The 23,025-nt window shown below is 40.2% G+C and overlaps 1 protein-coding gene across 1 annotated transcript in view; it reads right to left on the bottom strand.

The window, feature by feature from the left end:
• Positions 1 to 22,649, bottom strand: part of LOC109033252 (frequenin-1) — a 282,836-nt gene extending 260,187 nt beyond the window's left edge. Inside the window, exons 1-2 of the mRNA XM_072304796.1 lie at positions 22,300 to 22,649; positions 9,978 to 10,067 (exon numbers count right to left, since the gene is read on the bottom strand). The gene's annotated coding sequence lies outside the window, so the exon portion shown is untranslated. The remainder of the gene's footprint in view (positions 1 to 9,977; positions 10,068 to 22,299) is intronic.
• Positions 22,650 to 23,025: the final 376 nt, after the last annotated feature.

Raw genomic sequence — 23,025 nt, 5'->3', positions numbered from 1 at the left:
GTTTTTTCCGCGCTCATAGTGAGCTATCAAATGCCTATTGCAAAGTGCAAAATTTGGCAATATAGCTGATATGACTTGGTTCATTTCTGCTAAATGCGATACATTTTGGATTACATTTCGAACAAAATACGCCTGCTAACTTCAACGAGAAACTTCAGCCAGAGCAAAAAGGAGTTTTTAATACTGAAAAATGGCTGAAAAATCACGATGGACGCATTGTGAAAGTCTGAAATACGCTCCTAACTTCACAATCTGCGTAAATTTCTTGTTCATGTAATAGCATTCTTGCGCGGAAGCTACTGTATTTTTTGTTTTTTTTTTGTTTCTTTGTTTGTTTTTTTTTACAAGACGAAAGTAAAAATCTGCCGAGATTCTTTATTTAATTGATGCGATAAATCACAAGCCAGCGGGTTGATTATTGAAATTGATATAAACGAAGAAGACTAGCCAGTATCAGATTCCTACCTTTGTAAAACAGCTTCAGCCATTCGTCCGATAATTCTGCGGGGTGAGTATTGAAATTGATAGATAAAGCAATGGACCAATCTATTAATAAGATACAGAGAAGATGTAGCAGTCTTATTAAAGGAATGGATGGTCGTAATGGACAAAGGAGGCAAGTAATGGACCAACAAATGACAACCCACGAGACACCCATTACTTAGTTCATCACTTTTCGCGCTGGTCTATGACTACATTCCAACAACCAAACCGCCCCAACCATTTCAACCCAATCGGTTGAAACAACCAATAAGATCTCTCCATTTTCCCCTAGTCTCCTTTGTATTCTTTGTCTATAGCTTTGTATATTATAAATTTTAATTTTGTTTGCAAGAAAAAAGTTTTTATTTTTGAATGAATTTTTTTTTTTCGGATGAAAAGATTTTATTTTTCTATGAAATTTTTTTCTTTCGTCCGAAAATCAAATATTTTCAAATAAAATATTTTCTTGAAAATACTAACTTGTCTATTGAAAAAAAAAATTAGTGATCAGCCCGCAGTTCGACGACGGCTACGATTCACCAAACGATAAACGCCGTATGAGCCTAAGAACGCCAGCCATTTCCTTGAATTAAAAACGAATGTGCATATGAAAAATTCTGAATATTTTTCCTCCAATATCCAGACAAGTTTTTTTTTTTCAATTCAATCTTAAATATCCAAGAAATTTTTTTTAAAAAAAAATTACATATTATCCCTCAAAAATAAAATTCTGTCGGGGGAAATTTGGCAAAATTTGAATGCTCATACGACCTTTTTCCTCGGCACAGCAGTTTGACTCCAAAGTTGAAATCATTGAATCCGGGGATCATTGGGGATACAAGGGGTGATAACGTCATTCTCGCCGACGATTTTGCGCCCATTCATTGGGGCAGTTAAAGTGAAGCATATGCAAAGGAAGGGGCTCCATGTGACCGGGGGAGGGGAGGGGGGCGCAAGCAGTGTCGGGCAGGAAATAATTCATGGCTTATTTGTGAATAATTCATGAACTCATTCGTGCTCTGCTCGGGCCGTTCCGATCGTCATCGGGACGTAAATAGAGCCCCCAGTCGAAACCTATCGTTTCCATTGTTGACTGTTGAGTGTTGAGCGCCGCCCCCTATTCGGACTCATTGTCGCCGCTCAACATTCACCACTTGACGAGACGTGGCCTCCCTCGCGAGGTCTCGTCGGAGAACCAAGATTTGACGTACCTTTAACCCTCTATAGCATAGTGTGACAAATTCGTAACAAAATTGAAACGAAAAAATTTTCTGCTTTTAGAGGCCGCACAAGAAATGATCAGAAATTTTAAAAAGGTACTCACTTGCACGTCAATTAATTTTTATTTAAATTAATAATTAATTGACGTGCAAGTGAGTACTTTTTTAAAATTTCTGTACGTAACAACGTATTTTTGCGGTTTTTAAAAAGTGAATCTTTCCTCTGTGGCATAAGTTTGCAAATTTTTATTAGTTTTTTCTTTTTTCGAATAACCGATTCCTTAAAATTTTAAATTTTCAAAACAGATTTGGTACTCTATGTTTTTTATGTAAGCTATACAAAAACGATTAGTGTCCCCCAGAATCATGAGATCTATAATTAATTCATGCCATACGGGGTTGGCGAATTTTCGCACAGTGGATGTGGTTGAAGTTTACAACTTACTGCCAACCTTTGTTACGAGGTTCCTCCAGAAAGTAAGTTTGCTTATTCAATATCTCCTAATTTAAGACGGATAAAGAAAATCTGTGAAATGCGTTAAAAAGCCATTACTCTCTAATGCGCTATAGATTTTTAAATTTTGTTCGATAAAACTTTGGAATGATGGATTTTTCTGAGCCCAACTCCTCTCCACGCGGGTCCAAAATTTCACGGAGCGCCATCAGCAAATCAGCTACTGTGTCCATCAGTTATCGCAAAAATAATTCTAAACCAAAAATTGACAAAATTCAGAGGAATGAAAGCAGAATTCTGTTTGGAAAAAAACCTCGTATTCTTTAAAAAAAATCGATCGCTGTATCGAGTGCGAGGTTTTTTTTCCAAAAAAGATTCTGCTTTCATTTCTCTGAATTTTGCCAATTTTTTAGTGTAGAACGAATCTTTCGGTTCACGCGGAGGGACTATCGTCCATTTTTTGGTTGAAAATTCAAAATTTGCCGAGATTATTGACATATTTGATGCGATGTAGCGCACGCAAGTTTGACCACGCTAGAAATTAGGACGAATCACCTTAAAAGGACAAGAAGTCACTGTCTGCACAGTAAAAACGTTAAAAGCGCTTCGTTGCTTCCATAATGACCCTAAAATATTACGAACAGTCCCCATCGCAAAATTTAGTCCAATTACAATTAGTAAAATGGGAATGCACAAATGAGAAATGACCTTATAAATCCCCAGGTTGACCAGTGTTGTTGCTCGCGTTAATATCTCACTCAGGGAGATAAATTCTAAACTTGCCGTTGTTTGCGTTGAGAGTACCTGTTCCGTGTGAACCTTTAAAGAAGAAACGTGTACCGTGAGTGCTTTAATGCACATACCTTGTCTGCCGCTCCCTACAGAGGTAAAGTCCAGTGGCGTGGCGTCCTTTGCGATATATCGATTGATCCGCCACTTATACCTGTAGAAAAGGATCGATAAACAGGGTGTTCGCAACGAACACTTACATTATCGATTCTTTACCATAGCTTCAAAAGGGGAAATATCGATAGTCATTCATTCACACCTCGCCACTGGTAGACTCGTCCCCCTGACGTAAAGGCGTATCTCGATTCCAACATGAGCCCTGTTATCCGTATGATTCCATGCTTACCAAGGCTCATATGGACAAATGTACACGCCAATACGTCAAAGGGGTGAAGGTATGACGTAGGGTTGGGCGAGTCAACGGGAGAAGTTGGATACGACTTTTGCCAAGGCGCTGCATACAACTATTCGTACTCGATGGATGTGCGTGTTGCAGATGCACTCAATTGAAGGCGTTTCGACTTTTCTTGCGCTCGTAAACATCGACCTCGGGACGCGTAAAGACTAACGACCGAATTTCCCACGTATATGGTGAGCAATCATAAGTCGGTGTCTAAACAGCAAAACCACTAACCTTCTTTTGCGACGTTGCAGACTTCCTGTTACACTTTATTTATTTATTTGGAAACTGTGTTGCAACAATATGCAGAAATCGCCAAGTAGCCAGGGACGCTCCAAAATGAAACACAGTATAGGCATATCCCTCAGGGTTTCATATTTCTAGGTGCGACCAAGAGTTAGCAGGAGGGAGCCGAACTTTTTGAAGACCTCGTATCGCCCCTGATTATTTCCCTCGAATTTTCATGACTCAATATTTTCCGATTTTCATATAAACTTTCAAATTTGAAATCACCGATTCGCTACGAGACTCGAACATTTTTAACTTTCAGAGCAGGCCTCGCGGGAAGTCAGGCGGAGCTTCATCGAGTCGCCGCCATTTCAGGAGCACAACTTTAAATCCGCACAAACCAGGGCGAAGGGAACAAATTAAACGGAACTCAGAGACGTGATTTGAAACAACTAATTTAGCGCTCTCTTGCGAAACCGTTCGCACTGACCTGGAGCCTTCACGGAGGGCATAACTCATGCGATGTTGTCAAAGTGTTGCTCGAATTCGATTTTTTTCCGAGGCTAAAATCGGGAGTTTCCTCGAAGATGGCTCCGGCGCTGAATTCTCACATTTGGACGTATTTCTATCCAACGGAACTATGTGCATAATGACGTGAGCCCTGATATGCACATATTCTTATGGGTCTCAGGGCTCACGTCATAATGCACATAGTTCCGTTTGACAGAAATACGTCCATTTGTACGGTCGTCTTGATTGATGGCCGCGGAGTTCTCTCCTGCAGCTGTTTTCAGGTAATCCATCCCGTTTTCACGTTCGCGGTGTCGGAGGAATATTGTTTTCCCGAGAAAATAAATTTCTCCAGGGTCTGAGAGCCGGAAAAGTCAAGAGTTGAGAGTGAAATGGATGAATTTATGCTGAAAAGAACTGTGTACAAAGGACTGGGCCTGTTGCAAACTTCAGATAGGGCAAAATGAAGACTTGTTCTTCATGAAAAATGGCTTAAAAATTACGATGAGAGCATCGGGGAAGCCTGAAATACACTCCTGATCTCACAATCAAATATTTACGAAATATGCATTCTTTCAGGTTTCCTGCTTCAAAAAAGATACTAAGACACAGGTGAACATTTCGTTAGAGGAGTCGTTCCATCTAACCCTTCCGCATTGGGACGCTACGCAATATTCAACACGTCCGCTAAAACATAGACAAGACGTGACGAGACGGGCTTTAATTTTTATTTTTAAAACCAAACATACCGCACTTATTTAACATTTAAAAGCGGTATTCCTGAACGAACAATGCCCAAGTCGTTTTCTAAAATTGCTTAAAACAATTTTCAATCATTTCTCAAAAAGGTGTTTTTTGAGGAATAAAACAAGAAATTTTTAAGATAAACTAGTTTTTTTAAATAATTTCAATACGGCTCCCACACCAGAGACAAAGATTAACCTTAATCTAACCAGAACAGGGATAGGATCAAGGCATAAACTTTCGTGTTAAAGAAAAACGTCGTATGAGCCTTCAGACGTTGCCGAACTTCCCTCAACAAATCACGAATTTTCTGGGAAATTAGTGAGTATTTTTCTTCCAAATTTGGAGAAGGTTTTGTTCTCAATTTGATCTGAAGTGTCTGACCATTTCAGAGAAAAATATACTTAACATTCCTCAGAAACGATGATTTTCCGAGCGTAAATTTGGCAACATTCAAATGTCCATACGTCGTTTTTCCTCAGCACTGCGGTAAAATACTGAATAGGGACGAAGAGGGAGATCCCACCAGCGAAAGAAAGAGAGAGAGTTGGGTAGCAGGGTAGTTTTTTTTCTGCTGGATATCCTGTGGCGTGGCGAGCTTTGCGATATATCGATTGATCTGTCATTTAAACCCATGGGTAAGAATCGATAAACGGGGTGTTCGCAACGAACGCCTTAATACTCGATTCTTCACCACAGCTTCATATGGGGAAATATCGATAATCGATCATTCACGCATCGCGAATGTGGATATCGCGCGGGGCGGGAGCTCTATACTGCCGTGATAAGGAAGAACGCCGTATGGACATCCGAGAGTTGCCAAATTTCCTTCACTAAAATGTTCATTTTTGAGAACAGTTATGAATATTTTTCCTTGAAATGTTCAGAAACTTTAGAACAAAATACGAACAAAATCCTCTGAAAATTTGAAAGGAAAATATTCATAAGTTTGCCAGAAAATTCGTGTTTTATCAAATTAAATTTGGCAACGCCTGGAGGCTCATACGGTGTTCTTCCTTAGCACGGCAGTATAATGGCGATCTCAACGCTTACCCTCTTCATTAAGACACGTCCCGATGTGGGAGGACAATGAGAGCGCCCGCAAAGGCTCAGTAGTCATGGGAGCCTTTTGATCTTGGATTCGAATTAGCGCTTCCCGACCGAGTTTAAAAATTGAAGATATACTGCGCTGTTTCAAAGAATTCCATTGACAAAGGAACGTACTAGAATATGTGTTTCCTTATCTGTTTTAATCAAAATTAAGTTATATTATTAATATTTGAATACTTTTTATTTATATTTAATATAACTAGTTTTATTATGATATATTATTTATAGTTTATAATTTAACATTTTAGTATAACATTTTAGTTAGAAAGTGACTCATTTTTTCATAATAATATACCTCTGCTTTGGTTTAAACTAAAATTGTACGAGAAATACGTGTTGATACTTATCTCGCCACCTTCCGGTCAACGTATCGCAAGCGCCATGCGACGTTTCAAAATTTCTGACCCCGCATCATAGTTTTACAGAGAAATTGTTGGTTGAATCTGTTTGAAAATTTCGACGAAAAATCGACGGCACAACGAAAATTTAGTGAAATTTTCGGACAGCTTTGTTGAACAATTTTTCGGTACAAAAATAAAATGGCAGCGGAAATTTTGAAACGTCGCATGGCGCTCGTGATACTTTGGCCGGAAGGCAGTGTTCGAAACTCACATTTAAGTTTTAGGAGCCATGTGGATAACTTTTACCGTTTTACTTTTTACATATCTTTTACATGCCATGAAATAAATATCCTTCATCTTTTTAAAGTTCAAAGGTAAAACTCGTCGATTCTTTACCAACCACATGGATCGTTACAGCTTTTAGGACGATTATTGAAAGCTGTGTTAAAAGACTGCTTTATCAACAACTGAACGGTATTACGTTAGCACTAGTGAAACATACTTCGTACTATATTTTATTTTCTCCTTAGTTTTACTGTCCCGGTGACCTTCAGAAGAATTTTCGGTCGCTCTTTACGGCAGCACGGCAGAATCGGTCACTTTCTTGACGAGCAACTATATCAACACACCGGGTGCGCGGGAAGTATACTGACTCATTTGAAGGCGTTTTCAACCGCAGAGTGGCTAGGACAACTTTCTCCCACACGTAATCGTGTTCTGGAAGCAACTCCTCATGATTTTCCAACAAAACTGAGGAACGAATATGGTTAAGCCTTATGCAAGAATGCAACTGCAAACCTCTTTTTCTCAGTTCCAATTTAATGTGGGTTGGTTCCTTTCTAATGAGCTTTATCCAAATACATCCACGTTCTTTCGTGAAAGAAACGACAAATTGGACGTATTTATGCTAAGAGGAACTGTGATGCACGCAAACCTCATGCAAATAGTTTTTTTCCGCATACATACGTCCGATTGTGATCGTGTGTGCTCGAGGTAACATTGAAATTAAGCAAGCAAATTCCCGAGTGGAGTTCTTTCAGGCTCCTTTCTCTCCCCCTCTCCCTCCTCTCTCTTCTCTTCTCTTTTTTCTCTCATTTCTTCCCTTTTTTCTTCTCTCTTTTCTTCTCTTTTTTCTTCTCTCTTTTCTTCTTCCTTTTCTTCTCTCCTTTCTTCTCTTTTTTCTTCTCCCTTTTCTTCTCTCTTTTCTTCTCTTTTTCCTCTGTCTTTTCTTCTCTCTTTTCTTCCCTCTTTTCTTCCCTCTTTTCTTCTCTCTCTTCTCCCCTTCTCTCTCTCCCTCTCTCCCCAAGAAACTTGCATGGAGGGCGCTGATTTCCGGGATATTTTGTCAACGGATGTCTCTGTATGAAGCGAGTGAAATCTTTCATCGACATCGCTTCTTCAACAACTTTTGTTCCTCGGTGCGCACCGGCAGTTCCCGCCGCTATACTCGGGATCCGCGTTCCTTGGGGATAATTCAATTCCATCTTGACGGTGTTCGTCGGAGGCGAGGCCACGCACACACGCACACACGCACACACGCACACACGCTCCTAACGTCGCCGGCAAATCAAAGCGGAATCCTCGCCGGTGCACATGAATTATGAATTCCATTCTACGCTTGAAAGAAAGGAAGCTTGGAGCAAGCTACAAAAATCTTGAAGTTGGAGCTGAGGGGTTAAAGTAGCGCACTGCTTGCGGCTTAAGGTGGATCTGCAGGCGCAATGCATTCTGGCTACGATCGATATCGATATCGCTGTATGAGCATTCGAACTTTCCGAAATTTCCTCACAGAAATTATTCATTTTTTAAGATGGTTTAGAATATCTTTTTTTGAAATTTTCAGACTTTTAAGATTAACTCACGAACGAAATCCTCTGAGAATTCGGAGGAGATGTATTCACAAACCCCGAGAATTCGTAATTTATAGCATTTGGCAAGGCTTAATGGCTCATACGGCGTTCTTCCGTAGCACGGAAGTAAAGTTCCACAACAAACCCGAAGGAACGTAACTCCATTCCGAGGTTGCAAAATTGGATATAGTTTTCAGGCAAAATTTCTTGTTCAATTTCTCAAACCCACTGTAGAAAGCAAATGAAAGTGATTCAACAAATTTCCCCTGACATCTCAGTCATTTTCGTCATTTTCCCTGACATTTCCTGGTTTTACCGAACTTTTTAAAATTCCCTGACATTTCCCGGATATCCCTGACTGTGGCAACCCTGTTCATAATATTCCTCAAAAATAATAATTTTATCGGAGGAAATGTGGCAACTCTCTAATGTTCATACGGCGTTTTTCCTTAGCACGACGGTATCTTCTTATTATTCAAATTGTCAACGTGAAGTTTGCGAAGTTTAGCAACGCCGTTCTCGGCGCTACCCTCTCGTTTACCTCGTCACCCTCTCTCCTCTCTCCTCTCTCCTTCACTTCTGGAGTGGTGGAACGTTTTTCTAATGAGCGTTGAGTCTTGCAAGAACCTCATTAAAATATTATCTCGGTAGAATACGCGCCCCAGACTCGCAACCCTCTTAACTCGACCGCTATACGAGCTCCACTCGGTCGATCTACGATACGTGTCATCGATTATCTCCGATCAGTAACGAAACCCGTAAGAATCTCCGGGTCCTCAACAAAAATTTAGGATCTAAATGGACCACTAGACATGGTACAAAAAGCATTCTGATTCATGTTTCTCATTGGAATTTCACATAGAATACAATTCTTGCATTGAATATTACTGTTTATATCTTTTGTTAATACACGAATTTTCCGATAAACATATAGATGCATGTCTTCCCTCCAATTTTTTAAAAAAATTGGTTTGCACTTAAATGTACCTTAAGTCCCTGAAAATCTCAAGGAAAAATATCCATAACTCTTCTCAAAAACAAACATTTTATCGAAAGGAATTTGCCAACAAACTCTAAAATTTTCGTACGGGGTTCTACCTTAACACGGCAGTATGGACTACCAGACAAGGTACGAATTCAAGCATTCTGATACATGTTTCTTAACTGAAATTTCACGTAAAATACGATTCTTGCGTTGAAAATTACTGAAATCAAGTCCTTACTAAGATATTAACGTTTTTATCGCCCATTGGCTACGGGATTTTTGAATTGCCCGGTCATAAGAATCGCAATTCTCTACGTGAGTCAAATCGCGCCTTATAACAGTTTTGGCAGGCTTCTCAATCGAGCATTGTTCCTTTTCCACCCTTTGGCGTTCAAATTGTAAACAATCGGCTATAGCTGAGCCAAAGCATCAAAATTGAGATTGCCATTTTTCCGTATCGCAGAGACTGCCACGGTAATGTTTAGTGTGCGATTTTACTCACGCAGACCATTGAGTTTTCATGAGCGGGAGGTTTGAATTCACGCGTCAAGAAACATTAAATATCTTAGTAAGGAGTTGATTTCAGTAATTTTCGTAGCGTAAATCGTGTTCTACGTGAAATTTTGGTCGAGGAACATGTAACAGAATGCTTAACTTTGTACCTTGTCTAGTAAATCATTGTGCAATTCATCGAAATCTGGTCGATCGCATCGCGAAGGTCCTCATTAATTATTTTACTTTGAACTTCCATTTTGATCGTTGTGACCAATAAACCAAATGGAATGATCGAAGGAGCTTGATTTCTAAGCACGAACTAAAAATATAACTAAACTGATATAATTGTATTTCCAAATTCAATTTACCTGAAAACTTTTTATCATATTCCTGTGAAGCCGAAGGGAGACGCAGATCGAAGACTCAGTAAAATGTCTTTTATGAATCCACGCTGAACACTGGAAAAAAGAAAATACGTCAAAAGCTTGGTAATCATTGATTATTCAAAGAACGCTTCTCTATAAATACACAGAAACGAATCAATATTTTTATTTTTTATTCTAATTACCACCAATCCTCGCAATTAGAAAAAATGCAGAGCTAACATCGAAATCGCCGGGTAGAGTTCAACACAAATTACTATTTGGCAGGATTGCCCGAAGGAAGATGTTGTGTAGGCTACTTCAAGAATTGAAGGCGGTATAAAAAGTTGCCCACCTCGATACCTTTTTCGGGTCAGTGGACCACAAATATAGTTCTTTACTGCAAAATGTATTTTGCGTATTGTTTGGATTTCGCATTTCCAACCGGTTTGGGTGCCCCTATGCATCCTCGAAACATTCTTCCGATCTATTTCGCAATCACCTCACTGCACTGCCGTGGTAAGGAAAAACGCCGTAGGAGCATTCAAATTTTGTCGAATTTACTCTCTGTACACATCAATTTTTGAGGATTGTCATGAATAATTTTCAGTAAAATCTTCAGACATTTTAGATCAAATTACGAACTGAATTCTTTGGAAATCCGAAAGAAAAATACTCAAAAATTACCTCTAAAATTATACTCGTTAATATTATTTATTATTTAATATTAATTATTTAACATTGATTAATATTATATTCGTGATTCGACCAATGTAATTTAGCAACGTCTGAAGGCTCATATGGCGTTCTTTTTTACCATACCAGGACATCAAATGAATGAATTTTCCTTAGAAAAACTGATAGTCTCATTTTATTTTATCAATGAGCTGATCAATGATATTGCTTGAAATTTTCATTGAACATTCTCCACGCAAAGAGTGAAAAATCCGTATTTTTCAAGAAGTGACGTTTGTATTGTTCCATTAAAAAAACCAAGTATGCTGGAAGGTCGGAAACGTCGCACAGTGGCTCGAGTCAATTAGAGAGATCAGACATGAAATTTTTGACCAAATCTGGAAATTTTGATGTTTATTTCGTCACATTTTATAATTTAATGGGAGCACATAGAGGAAAATTTCACAAGGAAATCAATGGAGCCATAGAGAAAAAAAAGGAGGTGTTTGCATTTCGAGCATCTTGGAATTTTTTTGATGACGTAGGTCGGTACAGCGACGTTTATCATCGATTTTCTTGGAAATGGTGTAATTTATGGAAAAAAGTCATTCTACAAAAAGTGCTTGAAATTATAACATGAGTTGATTTAAGCCAAAAAATGGGACATTATGGTCCGTTTTTCATACTTCGAATTCCGGATTCCGCTGGCCAGGTTGTACCGACCTACGTCATAGGGTAAACAAACCTCAAGATGCAAACACCTCCTTTTTTTTCTCTATGCAATGGAGCCACTTTTAGAACCTCAAAATTCTGTATAAACGGAGTCTTAAGGTGATTCGATGGACGCCATATTTTGTGTCAGAACGGCATGCGATATATCGCATCAATTGGTTCCATTTTTCAGCTACTCGTCATTTTTCTCCAATTTTGAGATCGCAATTCTGTTGTCAGGAGACTAAAGCACTCACTTACGAATTTTAACAAAGAAATTCAACGTAATGAAGGCGTGGTTTTTTCAGAGAGAAAACACCGCGTTCGATACTGATATCGAAACTGCACTCGAATGCGATATTTTCTCTCTAAAAAAAACCACGCCTTTATTACGTTGAATTTCTTTGTTAAAATTCGTAAGTGAGTGCTTTAGTCTCCTGACAACAGAATTGCGATCTCAAAATTGGAGAAAAATGACGAGTTGCTGAAAAATTGGAACCAATTGATGCGATATATCGCATGCCGTTCTGACACAAAATATAGCGTCCATCGAATCACCTTAAGCTTTTAAAGTTTCGAAATTCTGTCCGACCTCTCTTATTGACTCGATCCACTGTGTGCCGTACCGAGTCATACCGTCGATTTATGGTCGGCGCCAAAATCAACCATCGACACGATTATACCTATCATTTCTCTTTCCCGCGCGGGTTCGAGCAGAAATTCCATGTTCACTGTTTGTTTGCATCCTTCCAGGCTATCAACCTACACAAAACCCTAGGACTGATAAAGAATTTAAGAGGGAAGCACGGTATCTTTGTTTATTGCAGGGTCGATCTTTAAGGGCGGCGCCAGAGATGCAACCCTTGCCGCTATCTCAGCAAACTCTCCCCGTGCTCGAAGTTGGAACGGAGGGCGCAATGCAGGGGCGCAGCAAACTCGTTACCCCTAATGTCGTCATTGCCCCCAAAATTCGAGTGGATTGAGATCCTGCAGGAGTCGGGGCCTCTGATTCGACCGAGTAATCGGAAATAGTATTTCGCGGGAAACCGGTGGTGCCATGTGTCTGAGATCAACGCCCGGAGTCCCGGACTGAAAAAAGATTGGTAGAATTTACCATTCCTTCACGCTGCATTTCACACAGCGTGAAGGAATGGTAAATTCTACCAATCTTCAAGTCGATTCTGCCAGAGGAATGGTTACCCGTACCAGTATATAGTAACATTTACCTTTCTTCTGGCAGAATTGACTCTGAATTGGACTGCATATCGACGGTGCAAGTCGGCAATCACATAACTCGTTTGCGGTGTCTGAAAATCTCCGCAACTATGTTATTTTTTCTAAGGAGAACAAATGGACATGATTCCTTGAAGTTTTTGCAGAATTTTCCTCGCACATGAAGAGAAAAATCACGGAAGTTTCAAAGAATTAGCGTTGAGTAGTTTTCCGTTTAAAAAATAAAGTATGACAGGAAGTCTGCGACGTCGCAAACCGAGTTATGTGATTTCAGACTTTCACCGTCGATATGTAATTTGGACCTATAAATTCCGGCCCGGTTTAAATACAACGTATGTGCCATTAGTTTCCCTATGCATATGAGTGTTTTTTCAGATGAGCCAGAATTTATAAGTCCAAATTCCAAAATGCAGTCCAATTGACGCTGTGTGAAATACAGCCCGAAGGAATGGTGAATTCTACCAATCTTTTTTTCAGTGTATGATAGTGTAGTATGTGCGGAAGAAAAATGCAAATTGAGGAGCTTTCCGGAATAAGGGCATATAGCAAAAAAAATTGCGTTTGAAGTGTTTTTTCAAATGAGCCAGAATTTATAGGTCCAAATTGCAAAATGCAGCCCAATTGACGCTGTGTGAAATACAGCTTGAAGGAATGGAAATTCTACCAATCTTTTTTCTCAGTGTATGATAGTGTAGTATGTGCGGAAGAAGGATGCAACTTGAGGAGCTTTCCGGAATAAGGGCACATAGCAAAAAAAAATTGCGTTTGAGAAAAATGCATTTGAAGTTTTGATCATTACTCTATGGCCACTGACACTGACTTACGTTCGAAATCGGGAGTCCAAGCTGCGATGAAAGGTACCATCAGTGGCCAGAAATTAATGATGGAAACTTAAAATGCCTTTTTCTCAAACGCGATTTTTTGCTATGTGCCCTTTTTCCGGAAAGCTCCTCAATTGAACGCATTTCTGTCAAACGGAACTATGTGCATTATGACGTGAGCCCCGTTATGCACATATTCTTATGGGTCTCAGGGCTCATGTCTTAATGCACATAGTTCCGTTTGATAGAAATACGTCCAATTGTAGATTGGAGTTAAGGCGTTTTCGCTGTAAACGGTAGAGATACGTCCTTTCGTCCAGGAAACGACGAGTTCGTCATCGTTCGATATTATATAATGAGCAGTGGCGTGGCGTGAAGGATCGTTTATCGATATATCGCCATTTGAAGCTATGGTAAAGAATCGATTACTAAGGTGTTCGCTGCGAACGCCCTGATAATCGATCTTTTTCCATAGGTTTAAATGGCGAATCAATCGATATATCGCAAAGCACACCACGCCACTGATGATGAGAGTGGGGATTTCGAAACACTGCGAATGAGATCAGTGGCGTGGCGTGAATTGCGATATATCGATTGTTATGCCATTTAAACCTATGAAAAAAGATCGATTATCAGGGTGTTCGCAGCGAACACCTTAGTAATCGACTCTTTACCATAGTTTCAAATGGCGAGATATCGATAATCGATTATTCACGCCACGCCACTGAATGAGATACGCGTTTCTGCAGTTCCGAAGTGGAGAGGGATCCACAGTGCAAAGCTTATTTGCATGATAAATAAGCTCAACCCGAAATCGGACCCGGGATTAATGCCCACGACGACGGGAGCCGAGGAACTTTCGCCATTAAAGTTATCGCGCTTTTATTCAGAGTTCCGCCGCGGAGATAAAGAGGCGGGGCCAGGGAGGGCGGAGGAGAGGTGAGAAGAAAAAAATCATATTTTGAGCTTTTGTCTTGCCGCAGCTCTTTCCGACGCGGCTCTTTGTCCGGGCGAATATTTCACGGAAATGCAGCCTTGTACTCGCGAGAAAATGTCAGAGCAAATCTATTCGCTGAGCGTTTCCTAGCGCATTTAGTCTGATGGAAAAACTTGGTGTCCGAGGAGAGAGGGATGTTATGTTGGACGGGCGGAGCGATCCTATTGGTTAATTTGGATGGTTCTTATGGACTAAGGGGGTATAAGATGGACTAACTTGACTGCATTTTGCAATTAGGAACTATAAATTCCGGCCCGGTTTAAAAACAACGTATGTGCCATTAGTTTACCTATGCACATGAGCGTTTTTTCGGATGAGCCAGAATTTATAGTTCCAGATTGCAAAATGCAGTCCAACTAAGGGTCTCTCGTGAGTTGCCGTCCGTAAATCTATTGCCTACCTCCTTTATTGAAATTGATACACAAAGCTATAGACAAAGAGGATATTAGAGTATGGAGCGATCATATTGGTTAATTTGGATGGTTCTTATACACTAAGGGGGTGAATGGTGGACTAACTGAAGGGTCTCTCGTGAGTTGCCGTTAGTTAGTCTATTACCTACCTCCTTTATTGAAATTGATACACAAAGCTATAGACAAAGAGGACATTAGAGTATGGAGCGATCATATTGGTTAATTTGGATGGTTCTTGTACACTAAGGGGGTGAATGATGGACTAGCTAAAGGGTCTCTCGTGAGTTGCCGTCAGTAAGTCTATTACCTACCTCCTTTGTTGTAATTGGTAGACAAAGCGATAAATAAAACACGTTTGGACTCCAAGAATCCTAGACTCCGTGGTTTTTAAGAGCAATTTCGTCGGAATCACTCGGTAGTAATATGCGTTCATCATCAAAGTTCAAAGAATAGTATTCCGTCAAAAATTCAAATTCTGATAATTTGGCGGTTGCAGTCTTCTTCCAATAGCACGTTTAAATATTCTATTTGCAATAATTTTTTGATGAGTTTTGTCGCCAGGGCTCCTGATTTCTACCCTGTTTGTGAATAATAGTTAATGCAAATTTCAATATTTACTATTGGTCCGTCGTATCCCTCTCGAAGGAACGTAACAACATTTCAATATTGCCGAATTCCTACTTGAAGCCTCTCAGTCCATTTCAGCCTTGTATCCCGTTTTTCCCACATTGTTTTTCTCCTGGTATCAATATTTTTCCCAACTTCGCGAGTAGGATCTTTCCCTGGGACAAATCCCGAGATACCTTTTCATTTAAAAAAATGAATTATGACAGGAAGTCTGCAGCGTCGCAGAGGGAGATACGCGTTCGTTCAGTTCCACCGTCGCACAGTGGATCGAGTCAATTAGAGAAGTCGGACATGAAATTGTTTACAAAAACTGCGAATTTTGATGTTTATTTCGTCACATTCTGAAGTTCACGGGGTGCTCTTAAAAGAAAATTTCACGAGGAAACCAATGGAGCCACTTTTAGAACCTCAAGATTTTGTATAGACGGAGTTATCAGCTTTTAAAGTTTCCAAATTTTGTCCGACCTCTCCTATTGACTCGATCCACTGTGCGGCGGTCGTCCTGCTGTTTTATTTTTTTCTAAAGCCATTGGCAAAATGAAGGTTCGAAATTGCACCCGCAGACGCTGAGTCGGAAATGTTCATTTTGAAGATCCGCGGCTACTTGTGCTAAAGTTTCAGCGGAACCCTGAAAGAAGCCGGGGAGGGGGGAGCGTTATACTTGTTCCAGTTAAAAAGTTTTGCGAAAGTTTTCGGCAAATTGGCTAACTCACCTTCAGCCATTCAACCAGACTTAATCCCAGTGAGCCTTATAACTACAGCCTTGCTTTTAGTCTCGTATCGGTAAATCGCTTAAAGATTCTTGTTTACATTTTATTTGTCCGTCAAAGATTTCGTCACCTTCGGGCCAAAGTATCACAAGCGCTGTGCGACGTTCCAAAATTTCCGCCGCCATTTTATTTTTTTACAGAGAAATCATTCAACGAAGCTGTCTGAAAATGTCACTAAATTTTCTTTGTGCTGCCGATTGAATTCTGTGGAATTTTCATGCAGATTCGATCAACAATTTCTCTGTAAAAAAATGAAATGGCATCGGAAATTTTGAAACTTCGCATGGCGCGACTTGTTTTTTTAATAAACCAAAATTAATTTTATGCGATTCAAGTTTCAGAATCGCTTCATCGTTTAAACATCGTCCGAGTTTCTGCATCGTTGCAATTAAGATACATATTTACCTTTTAGTTATCGCAAATAACTCTTGCATTGCTTTTGGTGCAATGCGAGAAGTATTCATGCAGTCTAGTAGGCGTTAACATGCGCTTGAAGCCGACCGCACTGTTTGGCGCAATGCATGAAGTATTCCTGCAGTCTTGCAGGCACTGATATGAGTTTGACGCTAACCGCACCGCCATATTCGGCGCAATTATTCGAACTCGTGCTAGGATAATAGGATTCTTATGAAGGTAAGCTTCATTTTCCTTCTCGCAGCCTTTTCCCAGTTAACTTCATTCATATAATGTAAAAATATTTTAAATCTTATTGTAAAACGAAAAGTAGGCTAGATGGAGATTGAATAAATTTTGAATTTTATTTTAGTGGACTTTACATTTGTGGACTTAACTTAGCGGACGTTTAAGTAATGGACTTAACAATAGTGTGGGCTTTAGAACTGTGGACGTAAAAATTGTGGACGAAAAGTCTGTGGACGTAAAAAAAGTGGACATGAAGTCCGTGTACCAGGAGTTGACGGCCGAGCCAGATTTTTCGAACTCGAAGATGATGATTTTTGAAGCCTCGTTGAAATCTTTGGGCCACCTGAAAATTGCGCATCCGTTACCTAATCAATTTTATCTACCTAGAAACTGTGCCATCCCTCTCAACATTTCAGAGGTAGGTATTTCTTGGCTCATGAAGTTAAGGGCGAAACGTAACTAACACCCACCACTGTTCGAATTTCGAAGGGAAACTCTCATAGAGAAACTACTCATCAGCGCCAACGTGAAAGCCTATCTCGGATAATCTGAGCTTCCAACTCCACAAACTTTGACTTTCATTCGTGGAAACTGTTGTAGATTAGTCGTATCTTGGTTCTAATAGATTGCAAACTCCGTTTCCAGTGTTTGTTTGTCCTTACAGAATGAGGGTGGGGAGTGAAAAATGACTCGAAAATTTCGCAAGATTTTTCTTAGTGCTTCGCCGAAATGTCGCCGTTAAAATGCACATTTTTAACCTAATAAGCTCTAGACCTCCAGAGCGCGCTATTGGACCAAATTCCAATATTTTCTTGACTTCCGATCGGAAATTCCTCTAAATAAGACATTTCTTCGGAAAAGATACTCTAGGAGTTGAACTGCGAACGCAGAAAAAAAAATTATGTAAATTTCAATCACAAATTTTGGCCAAAATTGACGAAAGCCAAAAGAGTGATAGCACCAGTAGCACCAGCCAGAATTATGATTGGTCCATCCACTTTTTTGGCTGACAAAACCATGCCTACCTGTCTAGGTGATGTAGCTTGCGCCAAAAAAGTGGCCAGAAATTGAGGAATATGGTTGAAATTATCATACTTTTGTCCCGTGAGTAGCCAGGAGCAGTGCTCCTTATATTATGTAAATGAATCTGATGAATAATGTCATCCATCTTGTTTTTTGACGGTGTTTTATCAAAACTATCGAACTTGCGTGACATTACGAAATATCAACTCCCAACCCCTCATCCGTCACGCAGCCGTCATGTTCCGATTGTCACGCCCCCAAAGGAGAGAAAAAATCCAAACAAAAAGAAACTCGTTAAAGTAGACTTCGAAATTTGACTCGTGACCTTTTTTTTCAAAATTAAGATTCTACTATTTCTATGGCCTTGTCCACACGAAAGCAGTTTGAGCGAATTAGTTCCCTGGACTGGAGGGTTAGAGGAACAAGTCATAGCTGAATTATAACAAGTTAGATTAACCCACGTATCACAATTTCGTCAAAGAAAAACTCGTATCTCCGTTTGGGACGTTGCCATACTTAATTTTTTCATTAGATGACTGGTCAACTTAATTTCTTGAAGTCTTTCCGGATTTTTCTTCCTAATTAGCAGAATGTTCCGTGGAAGATTCGTGCTATAGACTTGACATTTTTTTGTTCGAAAACATAAAATAGGAGCAAAGATTTTGAAACACTGCAATGGAAATAGGTGGTTTCGCACTTTAGCCATGAGTATGATTCGTGGCATATTGATTCCATCGCACGGAATTACACGAAATTCCATCATGAAATTGAAATTTTACTTTTTTAAAATTCACGAAATTTCGCATCTCCGGGTGAGCCTCATTGCAAAATGACATTAACGGGCGGCCGCCAGAATTGAATCTTAAGACACGATCCTGCATGTGACATAAATAGGTAACTGACTCATCCAGTATATGAATTTCTTTATTATGAGATTGAAATTTTATTTTATAAAAATTCATGAAATTTTGCATCTCTGAGTGAGCCTTATTGCAAAATGTGGTCCAATTTACCGGCGTCCCCCAGAATTGAATCTCAAAATACGGTTCTGCGTGTGACATGAATACCTGGTGCATCCAAGAAATGAATTTCTTTATGAGATTGAAATTTTATTTTATAAAAATTCATGAAATTTTGCATCTCTGAGTGAGCTTCATCGCAAAATGTGTTCCAATTTACCGGCGTCCCCCAGAATTGAATCTCAAAATACGGTTCTGCGTGTGACATGAATACCTGGTGCATCCAAGAAATGAATTTCTTTATGAGATTGAAATTTTATTTTATAAAAATTCATGAAATTTTGCATCTCTGAGTGAGCTTCATCGCAAAATGTGTTCCAATTTACCGGCGTCCTACAGAATTGAATCTCAAAATACGGTTCTGCGTGTGACATGAATAACTGACTCGTCCAGGAAATGAATTTCTCCGACATGCTGGGTGCAGAAGTAGTTCGGGCGGGGGAAAAATTTCCAGGTAAATTGCGGGGGAGAAACGTGGTCGTACATAAAAATATCAAGTTGCAGAGGATCGCGGGTTTCTTGCAGGGTGGCCGGCTGGATGCGTCCGTGAGGATGGTGGGTTGTGCTCATCGTAGCGGAACGTCTTTCACCGGAAATGAAACCACCATAATGTATGAAAAAAAACTCGTTCGGGATACCGTCTCGAACTTCCATGATTTGCTCACCCGTTATCCCCGGGGATTTTATGCTAACTCCTCTTATTCGTTTGTCATCATCAGGAAAGTTCAGTGGGAAAAAAGTAGCTTGGATCTAGTGTCCGGACTCTTAAAAACATAGACAAGAAAAAATACTCTTAATTCAATCGGATTTTTCCTTGAATCGAAGAGCCAAGCCTCTTAATTAAAGAGGATTTCCTTTTGATTCAAGCAAAACTCAATCGGAATCAAAAATTCAATCGGATTTTTCCTTGAATCGAAGAGCCAAGCCTCTTGCTTTAAGAGGATTTCCTTTTGATTCAAGCAAAACTCCGATTGAATCAAAAGAAGGTACTTTTTCTTGTCACTGTTTTTAAGAGCCTGGACTCTAGATCCAAACGACTTTTTTTTTCCAGCGTTCGTCCGACTTTTCTCCTTACTTCGAGGTTGTAAAAAGCTGGACTTTCTGGACTGCACCGGTTCTGTTAGGATCCGGTAATTAATGGTATGGTGGTGCAAAAATAAGCATAAAAAGATGAAGTAAAGAAAGAACAGAAATGAACGTGTCCGAGAGTTCAAGGAGACAGTAGCGCTCGATGTTATGACCAAGCACTCAAGCAGCTCAAAGCAACTCAAGATTATTGAAACACACAATTTGCGACGTTGCAGATTTTTTGTCCAATTTTATTTTTTTTTATAAATTTCATTTCCAGCAAGCATGCATTTCTGGAGCTTTAACAGGTTTTCTCCGTCCTTTGTAGAATATTCCGTGAAAGTCTCGATCAATGACTTTTATCGATACTCCTCTTAGTAAGATCATGAACCAACAGCAAAAATTTTGACAGGTAACAATGAAGATACGTGTTTTGCGATTTTCATCATCGATATATTACCAAAATGCACTATAACAGGGTGTCCTCGGGAAGATTTTAAGAGAGTGTACAACGGATAGAAATACAATTATTTTGTGAATAACGTTTTTTTCCGTTTTCTGTACCCGTCGCAAAAATTCAGGAAGAACTATAATTTTTTTCACAAAAGCTCCCACAGTCGGAGCTACGTGCTCCAAAGTGTGATAAAAAATTATAGTTCTTCCTGCATTTTTGCGACAGGTACTGACCACAACTCGAAAAATTACTATACCTTCCATTACTTTCAGCCCTGACTCATCCATGGCATCGACAAATTCGAAAATTTTAAGTTGAAGGAAGGGAAATATCAGCAGGCTGATTGTTGACATTGATAGACAAAGCTATATACAGAGAAGACGTGGGGAATATGAAGTAGACCTATTCGTTGAAATGGGTGGTTCTTAAAGACTATATAGGTAAATGATGGGTCTCTCGTGGGTTGCCGTTAGTTAGTCTATCACCTACCCTCCATGTCCATTGCAACCATCGGCTTCCACCAATAGGATCCTTCCATATCCTTGTTGTCTCTTTTGTCTATAGCTTTAAAGCTAACAGCTTAAAACAACTGATTGCTGAGCGCTAACTGTTTAGATCAACTGAAGCTAGCTAATATGGCAGTAGTGCTGAGCCATACAACTTTAGGGTCTATTCCTACAGACTGCAGATCTCAGCACCATTGCAAATAGATGGCTCCATTTGCTCTAAACAGTTAGGGTTCAACACTAAGTTGTTTTTTCAACATTGATAGAAAATTGTCTATCAATTTTAACAATCAGCCTGCAGGGAATGTAGGATCTGTCAGGGCAGTAAAACTTGGGCCCTCACCCTGGACCCCCTGAAATCTCCCATTGACTTGATAGGTGACTCGATGTTTTTGAGACCATGGATAAATAGTGAATACGACACCAACAATTCTGGGATTTAAGCTTTTTTTATAGGTTGTGGTCCATAATTGTCGCCAAAATTCAGGAAAAACGATGATTTTCTCAGAAATCAGAGGGGGGGGGGGGGGTGCGGCCCCAACCGCTAGCATTTTTGATAAAAACTTAATGAACGAAAAAATTCTTACTTTATTTCACTGAACACGCTCCTGTAGTCTTACATTCAACCCTGAGATACCATGTGCTGCATTTTATATAATTAGAACGAACTTGGACTGAAATTAGCAGAAACGCACCAAGTTACATTTCCGAAGAAAATGCGCCGAAATTAACTTTGAATTAAACTACCTGGTTATGAATTTTCTTCAATCAGAAATGCCAGGTCGAGAGAAAATATTTTGAACATGAAAATTGTCGTTTAACTTCCTTCGTCCTTAATAATATGGAGTCCCTTTAAGAGTCAAAACTTCCGACCTATAGGCTCAAGCTCCCGCCCCCTCCTCAATTCGTATCGGAAAAAAGGGAAAAAAGGAAGAAGGAAGAAACGGAGGAAAGTAGAAGGAAGGAAGCTTAGGTACATTTGGTGATTATTTTCAACAAGATTGACTCAAACTGCATGTTAGATGCTTTAAAATTTGAAAATTTTCTGGGGGAAGCCCCCTGGGCCCCCTTCTGCCCCCTCCGTTCGAAGTATCTGAATCTGCATAAATTCCATCTTCCTCTTCTCTGTTCAAGTTGATGCGACTTGGTGCGTTTCTGTGTTAAACTCAAATATCTTGCGTGTTGATGCAACTATTTCTGCTCTAAAGCTGTCAGTGTAGCATATAGAAAAAATTGAAGGCGTTTTCGTTTGTCCTCCAGAGTTATTCGATGCGCATGACGTTTTTTTTTTTAAAAAAAAATTTAAAATTGGAATTTTTTTTTACTTCGGGACACTCAATTTGAAAATATAGCAGCGAGTCGAGCTTACCTATCAAAGAATCCAACAGTATCCGAGAGGGATGAAACTCCCACTTAAAAAATTGGCCAAACCACACTTGAACTACACTTAAGTGTCAACTCAAATCGTATCACTTCTCAAAAAAAATTCGCAATAAACAAGGGTGAAGGGTGACGGGTGACAATATCCTAGACCACAAAATAAGGAGTCCTAGGCCCGACGAAAATTCACAGGAATTTTTAAGGATTTTCCCGAGATTTTCGGGGATTTTCAGGGATTTTTCAGAGATTTTCCGTGCGAACTGGAGGGATTCCGGAGATCTCGCGTGACACGCGGTCGGAGCTGGAGAAGGCGCGGGCCCCGTGGCGGATGAACGCGGGCGGGCGACTGACTCGTCTGGCAGGGACCCGTTGGGGACGGCGGCGCGGCGTGCATGCGCGGGAGCGGGGGGGGGATTTTTGGGGGGTCAATGGGTCGGGGGCCGCGGGGTTGCAGCAGGACGGGTCGCGCGGCCCTGACGAATCTCCCGGTAGCACCCTTGCAGCGCCCTTGAATTTCCAGAGCCGTTCTTGCATCCCGCCCCCCCCCCCCCCCCCCGTCCCCCCCGCCCACCGGGGTGGAAATAGGTCTCATGGAAGGGTTGAGGTTGTCCGGTCGTGGCATTTCGAGAACATCGAGAGAGCTTTCTTTTTTTATTTAAACAGATTTCATTTAAAAATGAATCAGCGAGAACGAAAACACACCAACTCGGAAAAA

Source organism: Bemisia tabaci, chromosome 10 (assembly GCF_918797505.1).
Source record: "Bemisia tabaci chromosome 10, PGI_BMITA_v3".
NCBI lineage: Eukaryota > Metazoa > Arthropoda > Insecta > Hemiptera > Aleyrodidae > Bemisia > Bemisia tabaci.
Note: the sequence above shows the minus strand (reverse complement) of the source record. Positions and strands in the feature narration are given on the sequence as shown.